The following is a 27,384-nucleotide window of genomic DNA, read 5'->3' on the forward strand; positions in this document are numbered from 1 at the left end:
GAGTGCCTTAACCACCTGGCCATGCCGGGCACTGGGTGAGGGTTCAGTAGTGTGGAATCTTAGGTGAAATAGTATTTCAAATAATCTTATGTCAGACACTATGTTACATCAATAAAAACGTTTAAAATGACACGTTTTAACTGCTTGGTTGCTGAAACGTGACAACATTTCCTTCATATTTGTTTGCCGTAGCGAATCCAAAGGTTGTTGTGTTTCAGTCGGTTGATGTTTGTAAAATCCCAGAAGGGGAACAAAAATAGGTTAGTATTTGCGAAACCATAAAAACCAACGTCAATAATAGAACTTTCCTTGCAAATACCAAAGCACTGAGAATTTACAATGTCGGAATTCAACCGAAGGAACTGCAAATGTAAAAAAAAAAAGAATGGTTAAATGAAAGTTATAATAAAATATATCACGCTTACTTCGTAAATTTATTTTACGACACACGCATCAAAATCATGTTATCAAAAAGCGCTCTACAAGTGTAGATTACAAAGTAAAAGGTTTGCCACTAACTAAGAATTGGGAAAAGCAACTGTGGCAACCAACGTATGTTAGTTCTGTTAGTTAGATAGGCTTCATTCTAAGATGAGTGAATTCCCTGGAAGCCAACGTCCGAAGACATTGACGACAGAAGATTGCATAAGAAGTGGTGCAGATAAATCTATATGAGACATGGTTTATTGACATATAGGGTAATGGCAGGAGTGATGAAACAGGGAGGACTGAACTTCAAGGTTTCGTGTTGTTTTTTACGTCGTATATTGCAGTAGTTCTAAAATAAGTGTGAAGAATTGTAAGGATAATTTAAATTAGTTCAATACGTGAATATATTAAATCGGAATGATCAGAAAATTTTTGAACTTTCTGCACGTTAGACCAAATATTAAAATTACGAATGTTACAGAAAAGATTTTTTTGTGTGTGAAAGAGCATTTCACGGACAATTTTAATCATTAACTTATGCACGTGCTTTACTATTGTTAAATAATCAATATAAAAAGATACCGTAATAAGTAAGAGCTTTGAAACAATGTTTAGTAGGTTTACCAGAAGTATGTTTGTTATTAAGCACAAAGCTACACAAAGGGATATCTGTGCTCTGTCCACCACGGGTATCGAAACCTGGTTTCTAGCAGTATAAGTCCGCCGACACACCACTGTGCCACGTGGGGGGGGGGGGGGTGCTTTACTGTTAATTTACTTAAAGTTGTCCTTATTCATAGTAAGATTAATGACAACTATGCAGCTTTAAGTCTTACTTGTGTGTATTTGGTAATGTTGGACCTGATTGTTTAGAACAGACACTGTAACAATCGCTTTTGAATGCATAGTACCAGACAACAAAACATGATGTATCTGTTAAACTAGCTGATATCATACAGCTTTAATTTGTCAAAGGAAAAAATATATGGCTTATGAAAAGGCGTGAAAAGTTATTCTGTTTGTTTTAGTTTAATTTATTCTGCTTCAATTTCTTGTATCAAATGGGAAGATAAAAAGTTATTTCGCTCTAGTGAAACAGTTGCTTGAAAAGTAAATTCAACTGTGAAGCTGGAAAACAAAGAAACTAAGCGTGATATATTAGAGGGAAGGGAGCTAGTCAACATCACCCCCTGCTAACTTTAGGATAATCTTTTACCAACAAATAGTGGGATTGATTGTCACATTATAACACTCCACGGCGAGCGTGTTCGATATGAGAGGGATTCGAACCCACGACCCGCAAACTGTGAGTCGAGCGTCCTGGCTACCAGGCCATGCCAGGCTCACTACCAAGACTTGAAAACAAAGACGTCTTAACATATAATAAACTAACAACATTCGTGAAAAAAAAACATTTTCTATTACATATGCATAACTAAATATAATTACAGCCCTTGATTACAGAAATAGTACTAAGCAAAAAACGTGTAAGTTGATGCAGACTTTGTTTGAAATGATAAATATGCATATAAAAACATTCATAGGTAAATTCTTAAACAAAAAATTTCAAATTAGATAGCAGAGGATCATTTGTGAAAGGATGACACTTCATGACGTTAATTTATATGCCTCATAAGTACAACATTCATTACAAACGTTTAGTATCCACACCTGAGACCTGATTTTGAACGCAGAGTTTTTCCCAATGATTATAACTATTTTCTTGGTCGACGAAGAATCTTCTTCCTATTGATACGGATTTGTCGACAACCTGGATAAACATTTTGGATTTAACTGTGCCAACCAAATTGTGAAATGTAATAGGGATAAAACAAGTTATTGGCTTGTAATGATTACTTTAAAATCGGTATACTGGTAATAGTTCAGAGAGGGCGTATTCCAAAATTCAACTATGACAATCAGCATTGGCGCGCTTTTTTCCTTGAACTTTTGTGATCGCTGCTTTCCAGTGTTGCTTCAAAGTTGATTCAACACACTCAACGAGAAGAAGAATCGTTGAGGGTGGTTACAGCTGTGATAGGTGACTTACAGCATACTGTAAATATTGATGTAGCAACTTTTTTTATTTTAAAGTAAGGTCTCTATAGAAATATAACCTTTAAATAGAAACTAATATATTTTATCTAGCAACGTTTCGAATAACCAATGTTACTCAGGTTTAATATGAAAATGAAATTAAGCCTGACGAAGAGCAGCGGCTAGAAAGGTCGCTAGATAAAACAAACTTGTTTCTATTTCAATGTTGTGTTTTTGCAGTGATTTTATTTTATTGCATTTATCTCCAAACGTTGTGCAAATTCCAGTCCTTCTGAAAACATTTTTATTTTCCCTGATGTTCATCTCGGAAACTCCAACAAAGCATTCTATGTTTACAGTTAGCTTTGAACCAATCACGCGCCCAGAATTATGAATGTGACTTTCTAAACAATGCTATGCTGCATAGCTTGCATTTATGTATTTTTGCGACGAAGAATTATAGGGAGTCTCTGTTCATCATTAGATTGGACAAGAATGTCACATTCTCTTAGGGCATGTTCAAATATACTAGACTGAGTAGAGAATCTTAAGTTAGCATGTTCTTTCACTCGCGTTATCAATTTTCTTTTACTAAAACAGAGGTAGTCTTGTTGAGGCCTGAGAATAATGTTAAAGAAATTGTTACTAAATTGCTTCTAATTTTGTAAACATATTGTTGTTGTTGTTTGTTAGCAACATGATATTCCCCCATATTACATACCACTTTCGCCATGATAAAGCACTATATACCTTACATTCTAAATGTAAAAATTCAATAAAGTTATTTATACTTGAAACAAACCATACTGGTAACGTTTTCTTCTTGTCCATTTTTGGTCGCACATTTTATAATATGAAAACATCAATAAAAATGACCACATAAGTACCAAGTGTGAAAAATATTAATTGTAGTTATAGAAGTCTCAAGGTCGGCGATACCATACTTGTAGACTAAATAGTTTGTTTGTTTTTGTTTTGTTTTTAAATTTCGCGCAAAGCTACACGAGGGCTATCTGCGCTAGCCGTCCCTAATTTAGCAGTGTAAGACTAGAGGGAAGGCAGCTAGTCATCACCACCCACCGCCAACGAATAGTGGGATTGACCGTCACATTATAACACCCCCACGGCTGAAAGAGCGAGCATGTTTGGTGCGACAGGGATTCGAACCCGCGACCCTCAGATTGCGAGTCGAGTGCCTTAACCACCTGGCCATGCCGGGCCAGACTAAATAGATAAGGCAATGAGCACATGAGGATAAGAGATGAATATATTAAGATTAATATTAAAAGAAATAAATTAACATTTACTTATAAGATTTACTTATAAGTTAAATTATGTCATTACTGCAGTGCTTATAATATATACCATCAACACTCTAATTCACAAACAATACGAATGTTGTAACTTGAGTAAACACTATAACTCAAATAGATTTACTACGCAATACGCAAATAACAACCAAACATCCTCTGGTGTTTAAATAAAAATAATAATGAGAACGAAGCTAATATAACAAGAAGAACACCAGTGGGTCAACAGTAAGTTTATGGATTTACGATACTGAAATCCAGCGTTCGATTCTCCGCAGTGAATAGAGCCCAGTTAGCCTCTTGTGTTGCTTTGCTCTAAAACAAACAATATATATACAAGTGTAAAAATTTTTTAATAAAGAATTAGGAAGTAGGAATGGGAGCACCAAATATAAGATAAGAATGGGCGGGATAACATTACAACACTTGGTGGTTTTTGACTTCAGAATCACTATACTTCTGACCAACCCAAAAGATTTTAAACTATGAGATGCCCAAGAAACCACTAGTAACAGTGTTGCCATATGTCATATATAGGGTAATTAAAAAGAAATTACTTTCAGTTATAGATAGAATTTATCCACAAATTAATTAAATGTGTATTTAAGTAAATTATGATATATTTTTTTACTTTAAGAATGTATGTATGTATGTTTTTTTATAATATTCGCGTAAAGCTACACAAGAGCTATCTGCGCTAGCTGTCCATAATTTTGAGCCAATAGCTTAAAGAGGGGCGCCATTTTGTGGCAAGGATGCGACCAAAAACCCTCAGATTTACAGTCCTGTACCCTGCTGCAAGGCAACTCCTGGCTCTTTAGGATGTAACACTTATGAATAAAATGTCGTTTGTCCTTTCGAAGCCTAAATGTTTTAATTGTGCGAAAGAATATGTAGTCTATACCGCTAGAAAATCCTCCTGAGAAACCTGAGAATTGCTAATGAGGATTTCGTTTATGGAGGCATTGAAAACAGAATCGCACTGCCTTCTCTGATTCTCGTAGCTAAGATTTTAATTTTTCTTTTGGATTTGGGAATTAAATTTTAATAACCTTTGGGAGGACCTTCCAGAGCTTGCTGTTTGTGTTGTTTCTTTGTCTTCGTAAGTTTACCTATCTGGTTGTAAATTACGTTACTGCTGTTTTTTTATGTCCAGGTTTGTTTGCTATAGGTTTAATTCTTTTACCTTTCAGGTTGGAGAGGTCATGAATATTGATTCTGAGGCTAACATTTCAAGTTTGAATCCAGTCAATTTAGCATGTGGTGGGAAAAAAAAACAGCTACGCTTCACCTAGCCGTAACATTCAATGGTGTGAAGTAGAACCATAAAAAAAAATTTAGAATCCCCATTATCTGTACAATATAACAATACATTTTATGCATTCAGAAAACGTGTTTCTCGGTAAGTGTAATCAGCTGAGCTGAGCTAAAGCTTGAAGGAAACTTAGTCCTATTACCACCACAGTAAAGATGTGGAAATTGGCAAGTAGTGGCTTTGCAACAGTTTTGACTGTGTGTTGGATTTAGCACAAAGCTAGTCGAAGACTATCTGCACTGACCGTCACTAATATATAAGTTATAGACTAGGAAGAAGGTAGCCAGTCCATACCACCCACTACCAACTATTAGCTACTCTTTGCTAACAAATGATGAGAATGACCTTCACATTATAACGGCCCACGGCTGTAAAGGTGGGCAGTTATGTCACAGGTTTCGATCCCGCCATCCGCAGACTGTAGCATTAGCACGAGGCCATGCCAGGCCCATTACAGTGGAAGGCAGTGATAAGGAATGTGTTCATAAATTACTAAATATCTCTCAATTGGATGGGAGAAGGCCATAGTTTGCTAGCCTTGACCTTATACTAAACAATATAGAGTAATATCTGAATTTTTTCTGGTACTTCAGCTGGTAAATTACACGAATTACTCAGACAGTAGTATCTAGTTCTTGCTGTGAACTAGAAGGCTGAAAAGATCCTAGTTGATACCTAAAGTGTTATAGTGACCTTCAGTTGTTGGTTTTGAAAGTTTGGTTTCTCATCCTTACATTGCCAACCCTTCAGTGCTATCAGTACCAAAGGTTTGGATATGTCGCTGCTAATTTTTGGGATCATGTTAGGTGTTGGACTTGTGGAAGCTCTTACTCATCACTGGGCTGGGTATGAGCAGTGTCCTAGCCACCTATAAGTACGGAAATGGTACGTCTTAAGGCAGGAATGACTTTGCAACAAAAGTTAGAAAATTTTATAGCATCCAACTTCCTATTCTTGGGGGATCTGCTCGTATGTAGAAATTCTATCAATTTATTTTTCTTCTACTGGGTTTCAACCATTTTCATTCCATTGGAGCTGAAATTAAGACAATGGATCAAGCTACACAAAGTTGCCTTTGCTAGCTGAGGATAAACACATTAATTTAGATTTTGTGACATTATTATAGAAATAATTAAATATTCATCCCTATGTCGTTTGGTTCCTCTTTTTATGTTCAGTAGCCAGCACAACAAAGTTTTTTTTAGCGATGATTTTTTTCCCTAATCCCTGTTTCTTTACTTTTAAGATGGCGTACGTAGGTTGCTAGGTATAGAGTGTATTCTAAAGCTATATAAATTTTGCATAGAATAATAATAAAATAGCTAGTCAAAGATCGTGAAAACTATTTTGCTCCATCAAATGATGATAAAATTATAGTTACTGGTAAAACTCGGTAGGCGCTAGGCCTGTTGAAAAAAAAGATGATTATGAACGAAAATAAGAAATCTCGGATTTGGGTATTTGCTGGTTTTTTTACTTTGAGACGCTCTGGATAGCTGAAAAACGACATATACACCAGAGAAAGAGCTCTTCATATCTAGCGTTTGATGATCTATAGAGAAGAAAATCCAGATGACTTTTGCATTGCGTTAATAAGGGTGTCCGTGCCATCCCTACATAGAGAGTGCTAGCGCCCTCTCCGGTTATTGTTTTATAATTCAGCTGGAATAAGCAAGAGTAAACCAACGCAATCCAGCTCCAACAACAATCGAATTTAGAGTCGATAGCCTCGAGGTTGTCAGCTTCCCTACCGAATAACCCCCTCCCCCCTTAATTCCAACTTTACCTTTTCCTCTACGTGTGCTGACATATCTGTAGATGTACATAGACATGTGGTAAGATATCTCTAGGTTTAACAAGGTTTCGAGTGATTAGTAAAGTACTTCCAAATGTGTGTTTTAAGATTTACATTTATAAAGGTATTTCTGATGTGCTTAAGTTTCAAATGTAATAAGACATCTCTAGGTGTTTCTCAAGACCCGTTGTACAAGCATCAAATTTAATTAATTTAGTATCTCCAAGAATTATGCAGCCTCTGTGATCACGTTTGACATTAAATATTGCCAAGTGAAGTTTATAAATTATTTGTTTATTTGTTGTTAATGGCAAAGTTACAAAATAAGTTATCTATGCTGCTCCCACCGACGGTATCGAAACCCGTTTTTTAGTGTTATATACCCTCCGACTTACCGCTAAACCATTGGGAGAGAAGAAAGAGGTGTAACAAAAAATATACTGAGCAAAACTTGCCGCTATTAACGAAACAAATTTTAATAATATTCAAAATCAAAAGACCTTACTTCTAAACTCATTAATACTTGCTCGTAATTGCAAATCAATTTTGTAGCTACTGCGTAAATTCAAATCGTTTGTTAATTGTTTGTTTGTTTGTTTTTAGTAAAACCAAACCATATGCAGTTATCTGCTGTGTCCACCGCGGAGAATTGAACTCTGGATTTCGGCGATGTAAGTGCCTGTGGATTTCTGTGCGATGGAAGCGTTGAACTGGGAGATGTGAAACTGTTATCCACTTTCACATTTTTTTAAAACATCACAGATTTAAAATCTATGTCATTTTACCAAAGATATACGTTCGTATAAAATATAAAACTAAATCTGATAAGGTGATTGTCTATTTCAACAATATTCCTCTGTCTGACTAACTTAATACGTTATTATTCGAATAGTATCAAGTGGAATTAACGTTGTTTACAGTATTCTGCATTGTTATTTGAATAGTATCAACAATGAAACTAAAGTACATTATTATGCATTACTATTTGAATAAAATCAAGTGAAATTAACGTTATCTTCATTACTAATGTCAATTTTCAACTACATAATAATATTATCAAATAAATATAAAGAGAAATTTTGAAATATCTTGCATCGAAGGTAAACTTTAATGCTTAAGAGTTAAATAGATATTTTACAACACGTGGTTTTATTGCTTTTCCTCTGATATTTTTATGGTTAAGAGTAAGCCACGTGGTTATTTCACTAGATATATATTTCAGTCAATACAGATTTTTCTTTTCAAATACTGTGAAATTTGTTGATTTTTCGTTTGACTTTAACATGTGGACTCGTGCCGATTGCGTATTCTTTTTAACAAGTGTCTCCGATTGCGAAGAAACACGTGTGGTTGAAACCTAAACTAATGATTTTGTTGGAAAATGCCACTGAAGTACAGATTTATCTCATATGTACTCATCGTCAAAGATGTTCCAGTGAATGCAGATTGCTTATATATATTCTAAAATATTTCGAGCAGCAGAATCTTCGGGGCGCTTAGTTCTTCTACTAAACTAGCCTGAAACTTTTACCTCAACCCTTGCACTTCTCTGACAATATTGCTGGAAAAAAAAGAAAATTTACAAGTTTAAATGTTTTCTCTAGTTTTTAAAACAATTTACATAACCAGTTTTATCTTTATTCATTCCAATATGTTTAGCATTGTTCATTTCGTGCAGTTAAATTATGTTTAAGCATTTATTTTAACCTGATAAAAAAACATCAGAACTTTATATTATAATTTCAAGCAACAAAAGTTGAAATTTGTTATTGAAAGTTGAGTATTGAAATCACATTTCGGTGGACGGATAGTGGTCTTGTTATTAGCATGTCCGGTCTGTGAATCTTAGGGTTCATAGTACGCTTCACATTCCCGCAAAACACACTTTCGCTCTTTGAGATGTGGGTGCGTTATAAAAATGACAGCCAGGTCTCACTATTCAGTCAGAAAAGAATAGCACAATGTTGGCTGTGGGTGCTGTTTTCTTTCCGGTACATCATTTTAAAATTAGGGTCTGCTTTGCACAACTACTTTTCTATGGGATGCATCAAAGCTATGTTTGATATTTTTTGGCGTTTCTTAGGTAACTTGATGTCACCGAAAATTGATTGTTTTGGGGAAGGGTGTATAACATCCTCTTTTGACGGAAAATCTTCAAACACTCAGATCATAAAGATGTGTTCAGATCGGGGATTTAGATTTTTCAATACGTGAATATGGATCAGTTTTGGTGCTAGGGTCACCCAGAAAAGACCTGTAAGAAGTCGTACCCAAGTCGCAGTGCAGCGTCTTGTAAAAAAGGTAAGGATCCACGAACACAAACATCAGTGATAAAAGCAATTCTCGCGTTCCAATCAAATGTACGCAGCATAATGAAAAAGAATATTTGTCTGGAAAAGTGATACAATCACGTGCTTCTACGACATATTCGTTCAACCATCTTATACCTCAAACAACTGGAGAATAAAACGGGTATTCATTCTGTTCCATACGAAAACATACCATTCAAATCGCCAGACACAGTATTTATGATATTATTTGCGATTAGGCCATTTAAATGGGCGTTGGGAAATCGTCGTTCTCGTACATTTGATGGAATATGGAAAGGAAGTAGGACCAAGTGGTGTGCATTTGACATGATAGCCTTATCAAAGAGTATTTTGCAATAGAAAATACGCTGTATATCTGTTGCAGATGCACAGTTGTCAGATATAGTACGACCAAACTAGCTTGGTTTTAGTCAAAAATTAAATAAATTAAAAATTCACAATCAAAATATCGCGTCATTTCTAGAGTAATTTCACAAATAAAGCATTTACCATCGTTAGTATCTATAGTTAATTAGACCTACACCATTATCATCTGGTTTCATATAAAGTTATAATACCTACAATCTTAGTATTATTACTCGTATAAAATAACAAAGTTTGGGATTTTTAAGTGAACAGTAAGAGGTTATCTTATGGCACTTGGTGCAGTTTTCAATATTTCTTACAGTAAAATATGATCCTCTAGGATATTAACTGTCGTTAGACATACTTTATAAGTATTAGGGTAAATATACAGTATACACGACCTTAATGTTTTTCCACCATTGAATTCTGCTGAATGACCTTTTAATGTTTTCAAGTAATGTGAGAATCGAAGTATTACCAACCAAATTAAGTATATATCATAGTTCAAGTTAACTTTTTTATATTTTTAGATATTAGACATTTAACTCTGCAGCCTTAAACGGGAACTCAAAATGTTCAACCTTTAAAACAGCGAAGAAATGCGTTTTAAGATGTAATGAGGCATAAGAAGGTAAAACATGTATATATATACATATACTAATCTATAATCACTTTTCATATTGATGGATATCGGTAATTTAGGCACTAAGTGTCCATGTTATCAGTTTTACAATTTTAGCGACCTCTAGTTTGACCTTTTCAGGAAAAAAAAAACGTCAATAAAGCAGAAAGCAGACTTTTCTAAATATGAAACACCGTTGTGTGTGTGTGTTTTTAAAACAGATCTACCTTTCTTTTTACAATATCAAATCAAGTTTCTATGTTTTTCAAAAGATGGCATAAACATAGCTGACGACTTTCAAACTGCACAACATGAAACACTCTGCCATGATACTTTTTATCTGGATTGAGAAAGTATTAGTACCTTTTCATGGCCACTACATTACATTTCTTTCTTTCTTCTTGCGACTGTATATCCTGATACAAAGTTTTTCCATTAGTGCAAAAGGAAATTAGAGAAATGTTCTTTCTATTGCCCGCGGTTACAGTAAAAGATTACGTCCACTAAAGAGACTTATTTAATCCAAAGGAAGTACATATTATATGGATACGTCTGTAATCAGTACAATTTGTATTAAGGAAAAAATAAACCAAAGAGTTATACAATCTTCCAAAATAATTGTCTTAGTCCTTAGAGTTTTATTGGTTTTCTTACTCGTAAAGAAAGTTATGTAACCCAATGTTTGTTGGCCATAATCGCAGCTGAACTGGTGTTATGTATTTTATTTTGTATTTACGGCAAAACTATTAAGGCAACCTGCCGCCTTCCATAATTTTGTACTACTGACTAGAGGGATGACAGTCAACCAGCAGATTCTACTGCCCACGCTAAGGTATTAACTATCACTCTTATAACACACCAACATCTTAAAATGTAGAGAATATTTTATAATATCGCACGGAGTTGAACCCAGCTTGCCAACCCTCGTGAGATAATATGAAAATTATCTGTGATTTAAAATTTTGTTATAGAGCCTAAGATTTGAACTACATTTTCTATCTACTAGCCCCCCTCCCCCCAGTGGCACAGCGGTATGTCTGCGGACTTACAACGCTAGAAACCGGGTTTCGATACTCGTGGTGGGCAGTGCACAGATAACCCATTGTGTAGCTTTGTGTTTAACTTTCAACAAACTTCTGTAAACCTACTAAACATTGGTTCAAAGCTCTTACTTATTACGGTATCTTTTTATATTGATTATTTAATATGTCTGCACTGAGACATTAAGCAACATGAAAAGTGGCTGTATTACTCAGACTAAACAGTTGTATTTTGATCTTTAAAATCCATAGACGTGACATTCGTATTCTGGAATATCACCGCTTCCTAAAAATCAATACCAGTTAAATGCGAGTAGTGATTAGGCTGACTCATTCCTTTTCCTGATCGGCAATAAATCGGGTTTGGTGTTATTTTATTGAAACTGTAATATCTAACGTACTTTTTTTTTTACGCTTGCATCATAAGGTTCAAATACATATTTAATTGTGTAATAAGTGGGAACTATTCGTATATAGTTATTCTAAAGCGTACATTATACATATGGGTGCGTAGTTATACCTACTTAATTCTGTAATTACCGGCGAAGTGTGTACGAATTCCCATTGACTTTTTAAATGTATTTTTGTAAATTATTTATTGATCTATGACTTAGTTGTTTATAGGGTTTATGGTAATATAAAAAAACTAAAAAATATGACGTCAGTATTTTAATTAATCCCATAGTTCCTGCTAGATATTGTATATAAAAAATTTAAATCGATTTCCTTACAATAAGCGCTGGAACAGTCAAAAATGTATCATTATTCAATATAATGCAGTATGTGGACCCAACAAGAATTTCAAGTTTTGTGTGATAAGATCCGCTTACACGTATGGTATGTTAAAAGTTTAATTTTGATTTTCAAGTAAGTGTTTAAGTTTGTGTGTATATGTGTTTGCGAAAATGAAATCTGTCCGATAATCTCAAGAAATGGAAAAGCACACACACACACAGAAGTACAGCCGTAAGTTTGAAGGCTTATAACGCTAAAAACCAGATTTCGATACCTTTGGTGAGCATAGCACAGATAGCCCATTGTGTAGCTTTGTGTTTGATTCGAAACAAACCAACGAAATGGGGGGAAAAAAATCAAAATTGTTCCGATTTTGTAATAATGAAGTAATTTACAGTCCGAGCACAATGGATTTTATATATAAATACGTTTCTTGTTTTATGTAACAATTTATGAAATAATACGACATACAGACTGCGTTATTTTTATGGATAAATTAAACCTCTGTCGTTCTTTCCTAAACAAAGCAAACGACATTTTTCATGCAAGTATAGCTCAGTGTAGCTCTCAGCTTGTTTTAGTTGGTTTTTAATTGGTCTATGAAAAAATTAGGCCTACTATTTGCACTTTGAACTGAGCATACAGCGTAGGAAAACAAGTTAACCCGTAAATGAGTTGGATAATTTCTAATTCAAGTGTCAAAGAATATGAACATCTGCTGGTCATCCATATGTAAACTAGTCTTTAGTTTATTCCCATCGTTAGCACAGCTTTTCTCGCCTCAGGAAACTTTTAATTATTTATTCTTGACGTAAAGACAAAAGACGAATTATTCGCGGTGCGATAGATTTCTCTTTTTAACAGATGTTTCGAAGCCAAAAAAAAAGAAATTCAGTTGTTAAAAGGCTTAAACGTTACTAATAATAACCAACAAACAAATATATATAAAGAGATTTTCTATTCGAATTTTTCATAAGACTTGTTAGTAACTTCTTGATATTAGCACGAACGAGAAACGTTTTTCTTTACAGTTTCATTCAATTACACTTACTTATTTTTCTTCACAGTTTGGTTTGTCTAAACTTACCTTTATAAATTTAATCGACAGACAATATAGAACATTGCTGTGGTTTTTCAGTATATGAACATTTTAACCAACGAATGTGTGTTTTTCGTAACGTTAAGTATTTTGTTTGTACTCAAGCACAAAGTTACATAATGTGCTCTGCCCACCACGGGTATCGAAACCCGGATTCTAGTGTTGTAAGTCCGCAGGCATACCGCTGTGCCACTAGGGGGCAACATTAAGTAAATATGTTTCTTACATAATATGTGTGTAGGAAGAATATTGGTGGGTGAGAATATATATATATATACTCAGAAACATACAAATCTAAGTGTCACTGTTTTTGATTTTATTTTTTAAGCTGAGAATAATAGGACAAGATGTCTCCAGAGTGTAAAAGAAACCGATTCCAAGTGTATTTTTTTATTTCTTTGTTCTCTCTGATAGAAGATTAAGAAATCAAGTCAGTAACAGAGATGTCGACTTTTGTTTGTTATTGAATACATTCTTGTGAAGCGCGTTTTACGCTCAATTGTATAAGTATAAATATTTGTATACATACGGTGACAGTGGGTGTGCATGTTGAATGTAGCCAATCGATAAATAAAAAAATCACCAGACTTTCATTTGATGTATGTATTTTTTTCTTCGCGGATTTTTTTTTGGGGATATTTGCGTTGCTAATGTATCCAGTTGTATATACTGCAAGAAAAATGGTATTATTATGATCTTTAGTCGCTGATCTTAAAGGGGAAAACTTTATTTGTAGTAGCAAAATAAAGCATAACATAAAAACCTACACAGATGGATATCTATATATCATAGACAAAAATATAAATAGCCATTTTTTTATATATTTACTCTATGACAACTGGATCAGTTTTACAGTTGAATGAAACATATTCATACTGGAAATTTAAACTTCTCGAAATTAGGTAGGTTCTGGGCCAAAAAAAAATACATCATCAAAGACTGCAATTTTTAATCTGACTAGAGCCCAATATGTACATAATAATGAAACGTATTTAGTTTTTGAACCAATATAGAGAGTAGTTTTATGTGTCTATATTGAATACTAGCTGGAATACCATGTAGATTCATGATTAGGACATGAAAAGTTGCCTCCCTTATATGTAACTGTAAAAAACGCCCATAAAAACTGCAAAACACAAAATGTGAAAGGGCAGATTTGTATGTATCTCTGCATGGCCACAACAAACCTTCATGTCAAATGTGGTGAAGATCCATCTAGAAGTAGTGATTAAAAACGCCCATAAAAACCGCAAAACGCAAAATGTGAAAGGGCAAATTTGTATGTATCTCTGCATGGCCACAACAAACCTTCATGTCAAATGTGGTGAAGATCCATCTAGAAGTAGTGATTAAAAACGCCCATAAAAACCGCAAAACGCAAAATTGGGAGATTTTATATACCTCCGCATGGACATAATTAATCTACATACTAATTTTGGTGAATATCCATCCACACCCTGCGAAGTAGTTACATTGACATATAGCAAACAGTACTATTATATTTATACAAATTCACGCAAAGCTATATAAGGGTTATATTCGCTAGCCTTCTGTAATTTTGAAATAATAAACAAGAAGGAATGTAGCTAGTCAACAAAGCCCACCGCCAACTTCTAGGCTACTCTAATCGAATGGTGGGATTTGACCGTCGCTCTTATAACGCATCCACCGCTCCAAAATATGAAGGGTGATTTGGCGGCGCAAAACGCGAATCAAGGGACATTCTGATTCCCAATCCGACATGTTAACCACTAGGACACGCCTGTCATAGGGTAGTTTTGAGTATACTACCATTTTATATGTTTACTTGTCATATACTTAAGGCAGGCAGTTAGGCTTAAAACTGACAGCCAATTTTTATTAGCTATTTAAATTATTCTATTTTTATTGTCCGCCGATAACCATATATGGCTTTGTTCTAAAACAAACTCTTTCTATTTTTGTTTATTTACTGTATGCTACACAGCTCGTTAAATAATACAAAAAATACAAGTAAAATATTCTTCCTTCTTGTTCTCTAAATAACCCAATGCTAAACGAATTTGTAAACATTAAAAATATATATTTGTAAATTTTTTTCCTGCTGATAATATAGATAAAATGCATATATTGTTATACTTTGTATGGTGTGTTTTTAATATTTTAGTTCCTTGTTAGCTAGTCTCATCACAATCTGTTGTTCTTCTTCTTTTTTTTTTCGTAAAGAGTAGTACAATTCATCCTTTGTAAAAGAGACCAACGAATATCCAGTATCTCAACAACCAATCTCTATTTAATAGGGAGTAGAGCTATTGCCATCTGTTGACAAATTTAATTAAATATTTGTACAGTACGTTATATGCCATTGAAACTACTGGGAAAACTTTCATTGTGCAGCTTACGTCACTGTTTTACAATAGGGAAGTGACATTATAAATCGAATTATTTATAAAAAACACTGAGCAACACAAGCATGCACTAAGTTGGTAGTCTCATGTGCGTAATTACACAATTTCTGATAGAAAAAAAAAGCGGTAAAGTGCTAATAAAAATAAGTTTGAATCTAAAACAAATTGTTTAATAATATTTTATTTTTACTACTTAACTATGGTTCAATACTGATTGATCAATGTATTCCTTTTTATTTAGAAAATAATTTTCGACGACAAATATTGCTACCTTCACTTACCCATGAGAACTAGTTTTTCCACTCTAAGCATTGTGAGATGAACAAGTTTTAAACAGCAGCTTTTAAGGAATATTTCAGTTGTTTTAGTTAGAAACGCAAAGCACAAACTCGCATCCGAGATCTAGATTCCGAATAACAATTGAAGTCTTGCTTATAGGGAGATTGATTTGTTGTAATGAATCATTCTAAGTACAGATGGCAGTGCAAACAGTTTTGTTCGTTTGGTTGTTGTAAGCGCAAAGCCACACTAGGGACTGTCTGTGTTGTGCCTACCACTGGTATCGAAACCCGATTTTTATTATTATAATCCATTTGATTTTTCGCTGAGTCACTAGTAATGGGGATAGGACAGTACAACGAAAAAATATATTCAAGAGAGCATCAGTGCAGTCTTGAGTATAATTTAAAATGTTTTTAATCCGTTTAAAAAAAATATTTTAAAATCATACTTAAGGCTACACTTTCCATTTAACTTAAACGAAAGTGGCTTTTATGGGGTTTTTTATTACATCGATAAAAATATTTAGAATATGGAAAAATGATTTTAGCTAAGTCTTACTAAATGAGGGGAAAAAGCCAATTTTACCATTAAGATTACCAAAAGAATACGTTTTATCCGAGAATAGGCTTTAATGTAGCACAACCAAATACAACGTAAATACACAATAGTCCACAGTGAAGTACAGATGTGTTGTTTTCCTACGAATGCAATAGTAAGAACATTTTATAGTGGGAGTATGGCTTTTTAATAAAGTACATTCATGGAAATATAACAATATTCCTCTAACTTTGGAAAAAAATGTTTACAACTAAATTTATGAAGAAAATGTTTCTGATAGAATGAAAAATACTCCCAGTCTTAAACAAAAAGGTTCAATTAGTCCTTATTAAAACCTAACGTTATCATATCTTTATGAAGGAAGATGGCAAAGAAACTCTGTTTATGAAGATGGGCATGTATGCCAAATGCGCAGCGCAATATATCGAATTAATTGAAATATTTTTCTTTTCTTTTTTTGTAGAATCTTTCATACAAAAAAATATATCAAAGCGTTTTACAGATACAAAATTAAAAGCAAAAAAAAAAGAAATCAAAATACATTTGTATATAAATAAAATGTAATACATTTGTTATGGAGAGAAAAGTTACATCTCTTTGATAACCTAGAATGTGAAAATAAGAGCTTTTTACAACAGTAAATGGATTTATGTTACTTTTTTTAACACCACATTTTGCGTAGTGAGCACAGAAAATACTCCGGGGTTCTTCCTTGCTCCACCCCACAGCGGAAGGGGTACAGACGTCTACAAGCAACACAAAACATCAGTTTGTCCGTGTGCTCAGTATCCATCAAGCAGTCTCTGGCAAAGCAAGGTGTCCAGTCTCTAGATTGGCGTTTCACTGATTCTAAAATTGAAACAATTTCCCAACTGTTTACTGGTATGTATTATAAATAACAAATTCAATAATACAGAAAGAAAACTGAAACATACCATATACTATATAACATGTTATATATATATGTAAGTCTTTTTTATCTTTCAGGGAGAAAAATCATTTATTGGGTGCCATTAGACGAATAGGGTAGCTTTCTTATCATTTGTTTGTAGCTAAGCACAAAGCTACACAAAGGGCTATCTGTGCTCTGCCTATCACGGGTATCGAAACCCAATTTCTAGCAGTATAAAACCGTAGACATACCGTTGTGCCATTTGTGCATGAACAGTTTATTTCCCCTGAGATTCAAACATTCGCCAGTGTGTTTGCCATGTGTGGCGACTAGTGTAATCGGGAAGAGGATCCTGACAGTTAAGTGTCGCCTAGTCACAAAATATATTTCTCTACGTATGATGATGACCTTGAAATGACCCCTTAGGATCATTACACCAGTCGATAATGGCTAGGAGAAACTGTAATAGATTTATTATTTAGATGATATTTGGGTACAGATAGTTCTCGTGAACCCCTAGCGTAAGGGTAGCATTTCCTTGACGTATTCCATGATGGGTGGGGGCGGACACCAAATGAAAATAGTTTTCATATGGAAGATTTACCTTCAAAATCCTTAAAATTAGAACCCTTTCGATGGCTCAACCCCTCCCCCCAAAAAATGGGTTCAACTTCCAAAAATTTTAAAACTTCTTCTGTTACTATACATGTACCTCAGTTTTTGGTTATTAACTTCTCATCTTACACATCCTCCAAAAATATGTCTCCATATGCCATTCAGTATGACTTAGATGGGTTTTCTGGCTCCCCTAAGCCTGTTAAGAAACTTATATCAAGGACCCTGATGATTGAAAGAGATAATCCCAAGAACACTAGCTTCCTGTTGAGTTTCCATACTCTTTGCAGTGAATCGCGTCGTAGTGACCCCTTAAAATATTAAATCCCTTAAAGGGAATCATTGCCAAATTATTATATTTTGATTAACCCTAAAGTAAAGATTCCTGTAGGGTTGCAGGCCCAAGGTGTTACAGCCATCAAGTTGACTTATGTAAGTGAAAAATGGAACATATGAGAACACTAGGGTTCTAATTTCTTACGTTTTCTTCACCCTGTTCACCTGCTTTGTTAAGAAAATATATTGGAATTATCAAGTATGGTCATATATTCCTAACCCTCTTAGGTATTTTGAATACAAACAATTTTAGCAATCCAAGAATTTGCTATCGTGGATTCAGTACATTTGTTTATTGCATTGATGAGAAACATGGCAACATTGATTGTAATACAGTTCCTTTGTGTCAGTTCGAAAAGCACTTATAGCCCTTACAATGATGTCCTCAATGAATGGCTAAGAAGAGGTAGAACGTTTTAGAATATTTTCTATGTAAAGGCATGCAAACTAGCCACCCCCTCTAAAACGAATGTTGATGTATTGTTAGGGTGGCCAGGTTTCCAAACCAAAAAACCGAGATAGCCCAGCCCTTGCCCCTAGTTTTGAAATTGTTATTACAAATATGAAGCAATTTAACTTTTGTTTAATTTACTTAATATTTATTAAACTGTTCCACAATTTGTAAATATATTAACATTGACATTGTTTTGAAATAATTTCAACAACTTTTCTTAATGATAGACACACAAAACAAGTGAGGAAAAATAGTCAAATTATACATCCAAGAAATCTTCAATTATTCACTTTATCCAATTCATTTTAAAATAGGCTATTTCATAGCTGGATTCATATAAGAATCCATAACATTTTCAAGCATACTACATTCTAACATTCAGTAAATGACGTGTAAAGTGTGTTTGAAGATGAGCACTGCCTTAACTATTTCCACATTCAGACCTGAGTTTCTCACCACGAAGAGTCGAAACCTACAAGAGAGTTTGGCGACTGGAGAGTACATACATATTACAACAATGAGCGAGTCAAGTAGGCCTATTACTTTCGTGATTCGATGTGACTGAAATTTTGATGTCTTAATCATAAAAGAGGAACGGTTTGTGCGTCCTGAGAACTTTCTCAGGACACTGAGACAAATTACCAAAAAATGGGACGTCTAGTCACCCTAGGTATTACGTATTCAACCTTTTTTTTGGGGGGGGGTGTGGATGACTATCCCAACTCATTTATCTGAGTCCTCCTTAGCCTATTTGAGGGCTTTATCAACTTCTGCATATGTGCTATTCGACAAGTTTATTTTTATCGACATTTTCTTACCAGCTTTCATCTCCAATGAGCATTCAGGTCCTACCCAACAAGTCCCTACCTGCATAGCAGTTGTGTAGTAGCATCCTCATTGAAGTTTATGAACGTGTGTGGTGATAATTAGTCTTCTGCTATACAAAGACAAAACAAGTACTAATGTTCTTTGGTGGAAAAAATGCAAATTCTAAAATATCCACAACTAAATTCTTTAAATCTTGTAGATGATTGCAAAATGCTGATATCTTGTGGACTTTTAAATTTTTCAGTGGTGTGGAAACTTAAAATGTGTGATTGGCGAGTTCATAAAGGTGTGGCAGTGTCAGTAAATTATCAGGTCCTGTCCATTTATTTATGATTATAAATAACTTTTTGTTATTAATTAAAACTACTGATATTTTATCCTTATCTTCCTCATGCTTTTTATATTTGAAAACATCTGCACTGCATCTTGTGAATTTTTAATTTCTGAAAATTCAACTAGTTTAATTTTACCATAAGTTAACGATTATCAGAAAAAATTGAGAAGTATCACCAAAACTGAATAATAGTTAGAGTTCTAAAATCAAATGGTTTTATTACCAGAACATAAATAATTATATATAAAAACAGTAGATTTGTGTGAGTTCTTCTAATCAACGATAGATGACACTAAAATCACTGACTGGCGATTGTTATACTTCCTATACAAAAACTTGTAGCCAAAAACGGATGGCGTCAGGATAATTGATAATTTGTCTATATTTCATTGTTTAGGAGCTGCATCAATTTTTATCTAAATGTATAAAGAAACAAGCACTTGCTAGTTTAATTTGGGCGCTCTTATTTCTCAAATATGTTCTTGGCCAGTTTTTTCTTTATACCTGCTTCTTTAAATATTACTATTTTTAGTAAAATATACTAGTACACTCATTGCACAGGTCGGGAATAGCCTAGGAATGATCGTGTACAGATCATAAGTCTCCGCACTTTCAGCTGTGAGAGAATTGTAACTATGACAATCTACCTTGCTACCGATTGGTTGCCCTTCGTCTCATCACCAGTTCTATCCCAGAACCTCAGAAGTCTGTGATCTAGCTGTTCCATATGATACATACTGTGCAGTTCCATTGAAAATACATTTCAATATTTCGTCCTACTTAGCCTTTTTTTATTATTATTTCTATCTATCCTTCGACTTCAGGGCCGATATATATGTAAGTACATTTTTGTGAAGATAACATTAAAAAAGTTTTGCCTTTCTTAAAAGATAACAGACCAAGGTTTCTTGAATATTTGGGAAACGTTCCTAAATAATGATACGTAAATCCTGAACAAGATTTATATAAACTAGATTTTGTTGGATGATATCTAATGTGCCGTTTATCACTATTCTCTGGTTTGGCAATCTGTGGATCATGAGCTAGAATCCTATCGCTGTTCGTTACTTCAGCCGTGGAGGCGTTATAACGTGACGGTAATTCCCACTTTTTGTTGGTAAAAGAGTTGGCGGTGAGTGGTGTTGACTAATTTCATTTACTCTAGTATGCCCCTCAGTGGCACAGCAGTATGTCGTGGGCAGATCACAGATAGCCCATTGTGTAGCTTTGTACTTAACTACAAACAAACAAATCGTTTATGCGTTTTTTCGATCATGATCCTATCTACAAGATATTTCTTTGAAGTCTCGTTTTTTCAAGAAATTCCCTCACGAAAAGAAATATTTTTGTTTTTAATAAGTTCCCCCCACCAAACTGACCGTTCAGCACATACGAAGACTAACGAATCAATGTTGATATCGATATAAAAAATCAATATCTTTTCTGCAATACATGTACGTTTTCTGTAAGATTAACCCTTCAGGAGATCCAGAGCGTGACAGACAGACATTTGGCTACTATACATATATATATAGAGAGAGAGAGAGAGAGAGACTAGCGAACCCGTGGACCTATGGCCCAATATTTACAGTGCCGCTATAATGCAAGTTCAATTCCTTTAACTCCCCCCAGTGGCACAGCGGTATGTCTACGGACTTACAACGCTAGAATCCGGGTTTCGGTAACCGTGATGGGCAGAGCATAGATATCCTATCGTGTAGCCTTGTGCTTAATTACAAACAAACAAACAATTCCTTTAACCAAGTTACGAACGGTAAATCAGTAGGCCTACTCATTTACGTGCTCTAATGTAAATCGCAACCTAATTTGGGATCCGCTTTCGGAGAATTCCCGGGTTCCCCAATGGTTGTGATGAAACGTTTTACTTCTGTGCAAGCCTCGGGACCGAGGCGATTCGTTTGATACCACTTAGAAGTCGGTGCGACCAGCGATTTAGAAAGAGTTACATGATACACACGGAAACTGAATTCTTATTATATAAATTATTATAGTAGCGTTAATTTTACGAGATTAAATTATTATGTCAGTAAAATTAAACTAAACTTTGTAACATCAATGAAACATATATACCGAATATCAGACTGTTGACTCGATTGGCGTAAGAAGTGTAAGCAGTAGCTAGAATTACTATTGAAAATAACGAAACAATAGCACAGTTTACAACATACAGTCTCCGAAAATCAGCACAGTTGTTCTCAACAATCTAAATAACAGAAGATATCGTCTGTTTACAAGAGATGTGTATATATAATAAAATTAATATTTTACTTATAAGAAAAATTATGTATTTTTTATCTAAAATTGTAAAATATGAACTTATTATTTACTACGCGTAACTGTACCAGAAATATTTTTAGGGGAGTATGAAAAATGAATGATTACTTAATTAGTGTAGATGAAGAACAAACCTGAAACAATGGTTTTATTTTTCTAGATACCTCCCAGCTATTTCATAGCAAGACACAAAACATATCTTATACTGAAGATATGTGACAATAGTTTGCGAAGATTATGGTTGTAAAAATCTAATTCCTAGTAAAGGTCCTTTGGGCGTCAAATTGTAAAAAAATTATCAAAATAACCGTTTAAAGGTCTGAAATTAAACTATGAAGTTACAGAAGCCATAAATATATGTGAGGGTTATCTAGGGTTAAGCAAAGGTCAGTTATTGGTCAACATTCTAAGATTGTCCCAAATAATCAATTTGAAGCTGACATATTACAGTTTGATTTGGCTCTTATTAAGCGTAAAAGTACACAGTAGGCTATCAATGCTCTGCCCACCAGGGGTATCGAAATCCGATTCTTAGTGTAATAAGCCTACTGACTTACCGCTGAGCCATTGGGGGACTCGGGTTATAGCTATGGATTCATATGCTTTTAAAATATATATGAAAGTGTATTTGGCATCTGTATTTTAAGAAATTACCATAAAACAAGTATGAAATTTGAAACCTGTTCTTGCATAAAGTTGGAACATTATCGTTGAACAAAGTAAAATTTAGTCAATTTTAGGTCATATAACTCGATAAAAGCAAAAAACAGAGATGACTATTGTTACGACAGCGGAGGTCACGTGATCTAGTAAAACGGCATGCGCTTCTAGAACGTTCATGTCCCTTCCTGAAGTATCGAGAGGTTACTAGATATGCGGTATTCTTGTATATATAATTCCGGTAAGAAGTGACGGCAAGAATGGAATGTAATTGAACTGCAGACAGAGATAGAGACGTATTGTTGGGTCGAGCGGTGGTGTCGTTCGTTGTGAATTATAGCGTTTGTTTAACTTATAGTGTGACCGTTGAAATTAAGTGAATTTCAAAGTTGTATTCAGAAAGAATAAACCAGTTTTATTTAAGAAAGGACTTGTATCGGTAAAGTTTCTTCGGAAAGAATTTTTACGGAAAATTAACTAGCGACCGGAGACGTAACAATATAATAACTCTGTCTGTTGACAGCTATTGCCACTAAATTTGTAATATTCTTTGATTTATAAACTAATAAATGAGCACTTTCTCCACAACAATGTTTATATTAACAAGTGTAATGAGTACTTTTTACTTATGACGACTTCAGTGTTATACAAGTACTTAAAAAAACAACCAGAAAAAGGATGACTTGGTTGGGAATTAAAGCGTATACTTGAAAAATGCGTTAAAATATCTCTAGTTAATTATTTTACTATATACAGCGTCTGTTAATAACTTTCTTTGTCACGGCTTCACCAGAAAGTTATATATTCTGTAACACAAGCAGTCATCTACATTATAAATTATTGATGCTGAAGTTGGAAGTACACGATGTAGAGGCCTGCTATCTGAGTCACATTGCAACCTATTTCAAGTTCGTTTGTACAGAGCACCTTACAACACGTTTTGGTTATTCTAAGAACCCATTAGGGGAATGTTATAAATGAGGCCACAAGTAATAAACAAAGTAGTTACCCAATTCTCAGTCGTACACATTGTAACTAAAGTAACCAGGTATTTAACTCAGGCTTTCTGGGAAAATAAAAGCTAAAATTCCCTGAAGGTTTACCTCCTGCTGAGTCAGTGGTAAGTCCACAGACTTACAACACTAAAATCCGGGACTCGTTTCCCGCAGCGAGTACAGCGCAGACAGCCTATTGTGTAGTTTTGCAGTAAAAACAAAAATAGCAACAACAACATCGGGAAGTTTTTATTGTGGTGTATACATAATGAAGTGCTGGCCTTTCAAAAAAAGTAAGTGGTAGGATAATTAATATATATTGCAGACAGATCGACTATGGATACAAGAAACTGCGCAGGAATGATCTAAACGTTTAAAGTAACTTTTATGACGCTCAGTCTCAAAACTCTTGCCCCTGGTGATTCAAAAGTAAGCTCGAGGGCTTATAAGGCTAAAATTAAGGAGTTAAATTCCTGCCATGGCCAGGTGATAAGGGAGGTGGACTCCCAATCTGAGTGTCGGTGGTTCGAATCTCCGTCTCACCAAACATGCTCGCCATTTCAGCCGTGGGGGCGCTATAATATGACGGTCAATCCCACTATTCGTTGGTCACATAGTAGCCCAAGAATTGACGGTGAGTGGTGATGACTAGCTGCCTTCCTTCTAGTTTTTCACTGCTAAATTATGGACGGTTAGCCCTCGTGTAGCTTTGCGCGAAATTCAAAACAATAAATAAATATATTCTCGCGGTGGGTACAACGCAGATAACCCAGAGTGCAACTTTGCACGAACTAAAAACTCCTGCAGTACTTTGCATAAAACAGTAGAATCAGATAATTCCTATAACATCAGACTTTACTAACAACCACTACCTATAATGCTATTAAATAAACTAATGCTTATCATTTTATTTATACTTTACTCTTATAAAACAAACAATTAGGTCAGTGTTCCTCAATCTGTGGTCTGAAGAACACTGGTGGTCCTTGTGATCCTATCAAGTATACGCAGCAGCATAGTGTAGATCCCAATGTGGTGCACTGGGATTTAAAAGATAGTCACCGAGCAACAAGGTTTAAAAATCTCTGAATTAGATCATTATCAGACTATTGTCTGTTGTTCCTCTTAAATTTGACGTAATTTTGAAGCTCATTTCCGATTGGGTGTGATGTTATATCACGTGGTGATTGTTAATTATTTTTAATGAAGTGCTGGGCCTTTTGCTGACACCAGATAATAGTTATTTTTTCAAAAAAAAGTATTTGTTTGTTTTTGATTATACACAAAGCTACACAAGGGCTATCTGTGCTCTGCCCACCACGGGTATCGAAACCCGGTTTCTAGCGTTGTAAGTCCGCAGACATACCGCTGTGCCACTGGGGAGCCAAAAAGAAGTAAGTAGTAGGATAATTAATATATATATATATATATTGCAGACAGTTCGACTATGGTGATGTTTGTTAATGATTTTAACTTTAATTTTAAACCAGAGAGCCAGCTGAACTATCATAAGGGTCAGATAACTTCGTTGTGGGGAAAACGAAGTCTAATAATGAAGATGAAGACGGTTAATAAAACGGTTTACCGTTTCTACTTAAAAACTAAGTAAACTAGTGATTGTGATATTATAGTTTTAGTTAATAATCATCTTCATAACACGATTTTCAGGTTTCCCTGAAGATGGAATGAGTGTATTCCGAAACGTTCGAACCTTGTAAATAAAATGTTTTTTGTTTTATCAGCCGTCTTCATCTTCATTATTAAACAAATTGGATTAAATGTGGCCTAGTGTTAAGTTTCCCTGGCAGCGGATTTGAAACTCCATAATTCGTGACCTTATGTCACTTAATACTTGTCGAAACGTTGTACATTTGCTGTTATGTTAAACTTATATTAAAGTTTTTCTTCATTACCCATTCAAGCCGTCTCCAGCCATTATTAATACTTTCTGCCATTTAAGCTCTGGTAACGGTATGAGAGTGACCACAAACTTATCTTACATTTCAGATCATGTCTTTCTGTTCAGCTATGTTCCCCTTAAATTGAACATATTCCCTTTGATCAGTAGTTCAAAATTAGCGACAATGTCACATAGCCTTAAATAGCTTTGCCATAAATACAAAATATAAATACGCGTGAGAAGGGCTTCAGATATTAATTTAATTTCTATTTTAAAAGCGGTCAGTTTTAAATAAAAAACGTTTTTTGTGGTGAAAAAAATACATGCGTGAAAATATCCACGACCAGAGTTTTGTTGTTGTTTTCACCATCCTTTACCATTTCATTTAAACAAGCGTTGGGCAATCATAATTTTAACTGTCTTTATTGGCACTACACTGCATTTTATACATTATTGAATGGCACCTTCATACTGAACGAACGTAAGCTGTCGTTACTAGACTAAGCCGGTTCTGGCTGGCTTGACTATGTTCTGCTTTTAAATTCAACAAATGTCAATAAATACATCGTATGTGTTTATTTCGAAGAAAAATAAATTAAAGGAATAAAATATGTGAGCGTATATAAGCAGATAGTTAAGATCGTGTTATATGTGTTCCAAGAGAAACGTTTATAGTGATGGTACTTTAAATATTGTGAGATAGCGAATTCTTTTTGTTGTCATTGTTGTTGTAAAGGTTTTGGCTACCGTTCATTTATTATCCCTTCTATCGTTTAACTTATCTGTGAATTTTTAGTTACATTAAAACGCTAACTCACTTTCTAGCTGATCATGTTTATTTTGAGTAAATATTTATGTATTATGAAATTGACATCAACTTCCCTAACGGTGACGTACAGATATTAATAATGTAGCAAAATATCATATAAATTTATGATCACATGAGATGTACTCTCTTGACATAAAACAGTGAATATGCTGATATAAGCTTCATAAACTGAGTCACGATATAGTTAGTGAATTATTGTTGTTTGTCACTTGATGTTGTTATTAATGTTTCTTGTTTTTGTTTTTTTTTAATTAGGTTATTTTTTATTCTTCTGGTTCATTTTCTTGATTCCATTATTTGAAATAATTAATATTGATATTTATGTTTTATTGTTCATTAGCATTAGTATCAAGTCCTGACCAGACACGTGTTTATTAATTGTGTTTTTGATAAATGCTAAATTTTATTCCAAATGTTTTTACAGTTCAATAAATCGTTTTTTGTTGTTGTTGTTGTTGAACCCTGGTTGTAGCAGCGTGTTATTTTGGACCACTACAATATCCTGTAATTCTACCATCATACGTATATGCTCTATACAAAAAAAGCGATTTCAGAATACAGGAAACCAATAAATCTACTTCTAGCTACTTACTCACTGCAGTCCCCCAGTGGGTCAGCGGTAAAATTACGGATATACAAAGGTAAAATTCGGGTTCGATTCCCCACAACAAGAAAGTGAAGCTAAATAATATCTGATTAACGTGTTTTGTTTCGGTCTAGACAGTGATTCACACTTATGAACATTATTCATATCATACTTTCAATTTTCTTTTCATTGTTAGAATTTTTATCATACCATACACTGTAACCAATCTGATAAAAAATTCTAAAAAAGTATAGGTGTTTCTTCCATATTTATTATTTTCATATACCAGAACATATAGGGAAAAACCCTTTAAATTCGATAAAAAAAACATTGTTGTGTTTGTTTGTTTGTTTTGAATTTCGCGCAAAGCTACACG

At 34.3% G+C, this 27,384-nt stretch overlaps 1 protein-coding gene across 2 annotated transcripts in view; it reads left to right on the plus strand.

Annotated features, from left to right (window-relative positions):
- The window catches only part of LOC106458320 (3-methyl-2-oxobutanoate dehydrogenase [lipoamide] kinase, mitochondrial-like), a 112,021-nt gene that overhangs the window by 43,722 nt on the left and 40,915 nt on the right, over positions 1-27,384 (plus strand). The window contains exon 1 of one of the 2 annotated variants that reach the window (XM_022384500.1): positions 20,376-20,580. The exons of the other annotated variant lie outside the window; for it this stretch is intronic. The gene's annotated coding sequence lies outside the window, so the exon portion shown is untranslated. Of the gene's footprint in view, positions 1-20,375; positions 20,581-27,384 lie in introns of those variants that run through there. 2 annotated transcript variants of the gene reach the window in all.

The sequence above is a fragment of the Limulus polyphemus genome, unplaced genomic scaffold, assembly GCF_000517525.1.
Source record: "Limulus polyphemus unplaced genomic scaffold, Limulus_polyphemus-2.1.2 Scaffold444, whole genome shotgun sequence".
Lineage (NCBI taxonomy): Eukaryota > Metazoa > Arthropoda > Merostomata > Xiphosura > Limulidae > Limulus > Limulus polyphemus.